Raw genomic sequence first — 7,500 nt, 5'->3', positions numbered from 1 at the left:
CACTGGGGGAAACGGCCGACAGGGGCAGCAACATAGTGGAGCCGCAGTGTCACTAATGTACAGAGATAGAACAGTTTCGACTGGAACCAGAGTAACCGTATACACGGCACTGATTAGTAATAAATGCAGAGCCATCAGAATACAGATAATATATACAACCGTCCCTATACATGCTGAAAGACTCTGCACACAATGAGAACCACACGTCAGCCAGACACTATCACACACTACTCTCTGCCTCTAACAGGCACACACACAATATCTAACCACCAGCATGGAAGAACATCCGGTGCATCCTCTCCGCCACATTACACAATCCACACTATCATAACCAGACCGGGAGGTCCACCCAGAAAACAGAATATCCCACCCTTCCGACATCCGCCATTGCTCAGCTAAGCCACGAACACCCACACATGTCCTACACAGGGGTGCACCCAACATCACCATACTGCCTCCTGTCACAGTACACAAACAATGGCAGGAATGAAAGACACAGATCTGCCACAACCTTGGAATCGGAGCGCCGCCTGTCATGAGCCACAAGTGCATCCTGACGTGACAAATCGGATGATCCCGCAGGCATGCACTTACGATAATCACTATCAACGAACCTGCCGCCGCCCCCCCCCCCCAAATACACCTTTCCCTACAACAATGTGTACCTTAACCTAAGCTATATCGTACCTTAACCTAACCGACATTGCGCCTTAACCTAACCTACGTTGTACCTTAACCTAACCTATGTTGTACCTTAACCTAACCTATGTTGTACCTTAACCTAACCTACGTTGTGCCTTAACCTAACCTACGTTGTGCCTTAACCTAACCTACGTTGTGCCTTAACCTAACCTACGTTGTGCCTTAACCTAACCTACGTTGTGCCTTAACCTAACCTACGTTGTGCCTTAACCTAACCTACGTTGTGCCTTAACCTAACCTACGTTGTGCCTTAACCTAACCTACGTTGTGCCTTAACCTAACCTACGTTGTGCCTTAACCTAACCTACGTTGTGCCTTAACCTAACCTACGTTGTGCCTTAACCTAACCTACGTTGTGCCTTAACCTAACCTACGTTGTGCCTTAACCTAACCTACGTTGTGCCTTAACCTAACCTACGTTGTGCCTTAACCTAACCTACGTTGTGCCTTAACCTAACCTACGTTGTGCCTTAACCTAACCTACGTTGTGCCTTAACCTAACCTACGTTGTGCCTTAACCTAACCTACGTTGTGCCTTAACCTAACCTACGTTGTGCCTTAACCTAACCTACGTTGTGCCTTAACCTAACCTACGTTGTGCCTTAACCTAACCTACGTTGTGCCTTAACCTAACCTACGTTGTGCCTTAACCTAACCTACGTTGTGCCTTAACCTAACCTACGTTGTGCCTTAACCTAACCTACGTTGTGCCTTAACCTAACTTACGTTGTGCCTTAACCTAACTTACGTTGTGCCTTAACCTAACTTACGTTGTGCCTTAACCTAACCCATGTTGTGCCTTAACCTAACCCATGTTGTGCCTTAACCTAACCCATGTTGTGCCTTAACGTAACCCATGTTGTGCCTTAACGTAACCCATGTTGTGCCTTAACGTAACCCATGTTGTGCCTTAACGTAACCCATGTTGTGCCTTAACGTAACCCATGTTGTGCCTTAACGTAACCCATGTTGTGCCTTAACGTAACCCATGTTGTGCCTTAACGTAACCCATGTTGTGCCTTAACGTAACCCATGTTGTGCCTTAACGTAACCCATGTTGTGCCTTAACGTAACCCATGTTGTGCCTTAACGTAACCCAATTTGTGCCTTAACGTAACCCAATTTGTGCCTTAACGTAACCCAATTTGTGCCTTAACGTAACCTAATTTGTGCCTTAACGTAACCTAATTTGTGCCTTAACGTAACCCATATTGCGCCTCAACCTAACCTATATTGCGCCTTAACCTGACGCACGTTGTCGCTGAACCTGCTCTGTAATTGTTATGCAACTCGTTAAATTAGTGTAGTGTTGCCTAACCGCAACCCTCGCAATATAGTTCGCTATTCGCACTGCCCGGTCCCCTGTGTATCGCGTCATGTTAAACACCTTGCAAGTGTTGCTGACTTTCCACATGCTCCTGCTATACACTGTAATGTGGATAGCAGCAGGACGTACATGCCCCCCCCCCTTCCCCCCTGCCTTCGCAAGCTGGTCGTTGAGAAGTTTGCATGTTCAATGCCCTTCGCATGCCGACGTACTCAGCCTACGTTGTGGTACGGCCTGTCACCTGTCCGCGGATGTACGCAAAACCCACAAACTGTGCTGCACATTGGTCCGTATGTACTGAATGATACATCGTGGCACATGTGTGACCGTACGACGACTGCGCCTAGCAACGGCGGACCATACAGTCCAAATATTGTGGACGCAGCTACGTGTCGTCTCCCTTTAGGAGCTGGATTGCAGTGTGGTACGCCATTCAGACGTGTGGGAGGAACGGACGCCCTGGATGGCGATCAGCATGAGCAGTCTGTTGATGTAGTGGAGCGTGTATTCGGACGTAGTCGTCTCTTCTCACACACTGTGATAGCATGTTGCACCGCGTTCCACATCTGCGACATGCTGCAGAGGCCGGCTGACAGTCGTTCGCGCAATGGACACCGCATACGTACGGGGGCTACCTTCCACGTGTTCTCTAGGCGTGCACATGTTGTTGCGTCTATGTGGGCAGACGTAGTGTGTTGTGACACCTGACACAGGCATGCAATACTCGTTGCAAATGGCGATGGACGTCTACGTTTGCTGGTGACGTTACGCAAATGAACAACTGGTAACCCGTTGTGGTGCGGTTGTTCTCGCTAGAGGTGAATCAGTGTTGGCGACGATCGGTCGAGCTATTAACCGGTTGTTTCATGGATACCCACCATGCCCACGAACGTGAAAGGGGACCCACCATGCCCACGAACGTGAAAGGGGATCTGGGTGTGAGGCGATACGCGGCGGTGGCTGGGTGGGACCGTCCCCGGCCGGTGAGGGGGGGCCGCCCGGCGTGCTGGCAGCGCGGTGCGTGGGCGCACGCGCTACAGCCGGCTGGTGGGGGCGGCCAGTGGCAGGCGCGCCGGCCGACGGACGCGGCAGGCGGCGCAGCTGCGCGCCGGCGCCCCCTGCTCGCGGCGCCTTGCGGCCAAAGTAGGTCCTCGCGGGCCCGGTGCGAAGCGCGGTGGCCATCTGCAGTGTGCTGGTCCGATTGAGGACTGTGTGCGCTGAGGATGCGCCGCCGCCCGGCGCTCGGCGCCGCGACGCCGTCTGCTGCTCGGTCGCCCCAGCGGTTCTCGCAGGTGGTTTGTATCGCAGCTGTGCGGACGTGTTGGCGCGTGCGCTGTGCTGGGAGAGTTCGCTTCGGCACCCAAGTGGGGCTTTTGTCCTTCTGTGGCGCTGGCGTTGGAGCTGCCGGTCACCGTAGGTGGCGCGTGTTGTCTCCCGCCGGCAATGCCACGACAGCACGCTCCCGGGCCTCTGTCGGCAGCGGCAAGCTCAGTTGGGAGCACGGGTGGTCGCACCTAAAGCGTCTACTCGCCTAACTCCGGGCGATTGCGCCTCTCTCGAACCCGACCAAGTACTTAGGACGGCGCTGCGCGCCGCCGGGACCTGAGAGGGTTTCGAGGTGTGTTGTGCAGGGGAGCTCAGCCTCCTCCTGTTTGCAGAATAATTGAGCGGACGCTTGCGTGTTCGCGCGGGCCCCCGGGACACACTCCCGGGCGGCCGGCTGCTCAGCTCTAGTTGACGCAGCTCCCTGGTTGATCCTGCCAGTAGTCATATGCTTGTCTCAAAGATTAAGCCATGCATGTCTCAGTACAAGCCGCATTAAGGTGAAACCGCGAATGGCTCATTAAATCAGTTATGGTTCCTTAGATCGTACCCACGTTACTTGGATAACTGTGGTAATTCTAGAGCTAATACATGCAAACAGAGTCCCGACCAGAGATGGAAGGGACGCTTTTATTAGATCAAAACCAATCGGTCGGCTCGTCCGGTCCGTTTGCCTTGGTGACTCTGAATAACTTTGGGCTGATCGCACGGTCCTCGTACCGGCGACGCATCTTTCAAATGTCTGCCTTATCAACTGTCGATGGTAGGTTCTGCGCCTACCATGGTTGTAACGGGTAACGGGGAATCAGGGTTCGATTCCGGAGAGGGAGCCTGAGAAACGGCTACCACATCCAAGGAAGGCAGCAGGCGCGCAAATTACCCACTCCCGGCACGGGGAGGTAGTGACGAAAAATAACGATACGGGACTCATCCGAGGCCCCGTAATCGGAATGAGTACACTTTAAATCCTTTAACGAGTATCTATTGGAGGGCAAGTCTGGTGCCAGCAGCCGCGGTAATTCCAGCTCCAATAGCGTATATTAAAGTTGTTGCGGTTAAAAAGCTCGTAGTTGGATTTGTGTCCCACGCTGTTGGTTCACCGCCCGTCGGTGTTTAACTGGCATGTATCGTGGGACGTCCTGCCGGTGGGGCGAGCCGAAGGCGTGCGACCGCCTCGTGCGTGCTCGTGCGTCCCGAGGCGGACCCCGTTGAAATCCTACCAGGGTGCTCTTTATTGAGTGTCTCGGTGAGCCGGCACGTTTACTTTGAACAAATTACAGTGCTTAAAGCAGGCAAGCCCGCCTGAATACTGTGTGCATGGAATAATGGAATAGGACCTCGGTTCTATTTTGTTGGTTTTCGGAACCCGAGGTAATGATTAATAGGGACAGGCGGGGGCATTCGTATTGCGACGTTAGAGGTGAAATTCTTGGATCGTCGCAAGACGAACAGAAGCGAAAGCATTTGCCAAGTATGTTTTCATTAATCAAGAACGAAAGTTAGAGGTTCGAAGGCGATCAGATACCGCCCTAGTTCTAACCATAAACGATGCCAGCCAGCGATCCGCCGCAGTTCCTCCGATGACTCGGCGGGCAGCCTCCGGGAAACCAAAGCTTTTGGGTTCCGGGGGAAGTATGGTTGCAAAGCTGAAACTTAAAGGAATTGACGGAAGGGCACCACCAGGAGTGGAGCCTGCGGCTTAATTTGACTCAACACGGGAAACCTCACCAGGCCCGGACACCGGAAGGATTGACAGATTGATAGCTCTTTCTTGATTCGGTGGGTGGTGGTGCATGGCCGTTCTTAGTTGGTGGAGCGATTTGTCTGGTTAATTCCGATAACGAACGAGACTCTAGCCTGCTAACTAGTCGCGTGACATCCTTCGTGCTGTCAGCGATTACTTTTCTTCTTAGAGGGACAGGCGGCTTCTAGCCGCACGAGATTGAGCAATAACAGGTCTGTGATGCCCTTAGATGTTCTGGGCCGCACGCGCGCTACACTGAAGGAATCAGCGTGTCTTCCTAGGCCGAAAGGTCGGGGTAACCCGCTGAACCTCCTTCGTGCTAGGGATTAGGGCTTGCAATTGTTCCCCATGAACGAGGAATTCCCAGTAAGCGCGAGTCATAAGCTCGCGTTGATTACGTCCCTGCCCTTTGTACACACCGCCCGTCGCTACTACCGATTGAATGATTTAGTGAGGTCTTCGGACTGGTACGCGGCATTGACTCTGTCGTTGCCGATGCTACCGGAAAGATGACCAAACTTGATCATTTAGAGGAAGTAAAAGTCGTAACAAGGTTTCCGTAGGTGAACCTGCGGAAGGATCATTACCGACTAGACTGCATGTCTTTCGATGTGCGTGTCGTGTCGCGCAACACGCAGCTACCTGTACGGCTCGCAGTAGCCGTGCGCCGCGTGCGGAACCACGCGTTCGTCTCAAAACTAACGGCAATGTTGTGTGGTACGAGCGCTGAAGCGCTGGAGCGGCTGGCCTGCGGCACCTGGCGCCTGGCGCCGGTTTTGAATGACTTTCGCCCGACTGCCTGTCCGCTCCGGTGTGGAGCCGTACGACGCCCATCGGCCGTGAGGCCGTTGGACACTGAACGCTGGAACAGGGCCGCCACACGCCTCAGTCCCGCCTATGCAACTGTCTCGAAAGAGATGGTGGAAACTATGAAAAGATCACCCAGGACGGTGGATCACTCGGCTCGTGGGTCGATGAAGAACGCAGCAAATTGCGCGTCGACATGTGAACTGCAGGACACATGAACATCGACGTTTCGAACGCACATTGCGGTCCATGGATTCCGTTCCCGGGCCACGTCTGGCTGAGGGTCGGCTACGTATACTGAAGCGCGCGGCGTTTGCCCCGCTTCGCTGACCTGGGAGTGTCGTGGCCGCCTGTGGGGCCGGCCGCGTCTCCTTAAACGTGCGATGCGCGCCCGTCGCCTGGCGGTTCGCATACCGGTACTTACTCGGTAGCGTGCACAGCCGGCTGGCGGCGTGGCGTGCGACACCTCGTACAACGACCTCAGAGCAGGCGAGACTACCCGCTGAATTTAAGCATATTACTAAGCGGAGGAAAAGAAACTAACAAGGATTCCCCCAGTAGCGGCGAGCGAACAGGGAAGAGTCCAGCACCGAACCCCGCAGGCGGCCGCCTGTCGTGGCATGTGGTGTTTGGGAGGGTCCACTACCCCGACGCCTCGCGCCGAGCCCAAGTCCAACTTGAATGAGGCCACGGCCCGTAGAGGGTGCCAGGCCCGTAGCGGCCGGTGCGAGCGTCGGCGGGACCTCTCCTTCGAGTCGGGTTGCTTGAGAGTGCAGCTCCAAGTGGGTGGTAAACTCCATCTGAGACTAAATATGACCACGAGACCGATAGCGAACAAGTACCGTGAGGGAAAGTTGAAAAGAACTTTGAAGAGAGAGTTCAAAAGTACGTGAAACCGTTCTGGGGTAAACGTGAGAAGTCCGAAAGGTCGAACGGGTGAGATTCACGCCCATCCGGCCACTGGCCTCCGCCCTCGGCAGATGGGGCCGGCCGCCCGCGCGGAGCAATCCGCGGCGGGGTCGTGTCCGGTTGCCTTTCCACTCGCCGCGGGGTGGGGCCGTTCCGGTGTGCGGTGGGCCGCACTTCTCCCCTAGTAGGACGTCGCGACCCGCTGGGTGCCGGCCTACGGCCCGGGTGCGCAGCCTGTCCTTCCGCGGGCCTCGGTTCGCGTCTGTTGGGCAGAGCCCCGGTGTCCTGGCTGGCTGCCCGGCGGTATATCTGGAGGAGTCGATTCGCCCCTTTGGGCGCTCGGGCTCCCGGCAAGCGCGCGCGGTTCTTCCCGGATGACGGACCTACCTGGCCCGGCCCCGGACCCGCGCCGCTGTTGGCTCGGGATGCTCTCGGGCGGAATAATCGCTCCCGTCAGCGGCGCTTCAGCTTTGGACAATTTCACGACCCGTCTTGAAACACGGACCAAGGAGTCTAACATGTGCGCGAGTCATTGGGCTGTACGAAACCTAAAGGCGTAATGAAAGTGAAGGTCTCGCCTTGCGCGGGCCGAGGGAGGATGGGGCTTCCCCGCCCTTCACGGGGCGGCGGCCTCCGCACTCCCGGGGCGTCTCGTCCTCATTGCGAGGTGAGGCGCACCTAGAGCGTA

The 7,500-nt window shown here is 55.3% G+C and overlaps 2 non-coding genes across 2 annotated transcripts; both read left to right on the top strand.

Moving 5' to 3' along the window:
• Positions 1–3,773: 3,773 nt before the first annotated feature.
• LOC126436809 (small subunit ribosomal RNA) lies at positions 3,774–5,682 on the top strand. Its single transcript, XR_007580940.1, has one exon. It is a non-coding gene; the product is annotated as a small subunit ribosomal RNA (ribosomal RNA).
• A 353-nt stretch (positions 5,683–6,035) lies between these two features.
• LOC126436780 (5.8S ribosomal RNA) lies at positions 6,036–6,190 on the top strand. The gene has a single exon (XR_007580915.1). It is a non-coding gene; the product is annotated as a 5.8S ribosomal RNA (ribosomal RNA).
• The last annotated feature ends 1,310 nt before the right edge of the window (positions 6,191–7,500 follow it).

The sequence above is a fragment of the Schistocerca serialis genome, unplaced genomic scaffold, assembly GCF_023864345.2.
Source record: "Schistocerca serialis cubense isolate TAMUIC-IGC-003099 unplaced genomic scaffold, iqSchSeri2.2 HiC_scaffold_1246, whole genome shotgun sequence".
Lineage (NCBI taxonomy): Eukaryota > Metazoa > Arthropoda > Insecta > Orthoptera > Acrididae > Schistocerca > Schistocerca serialis.
Note: the sequence above shows the minus strand (reverse complement) of the source record. Positions and strands in the feature narration are given on the sequence as shown.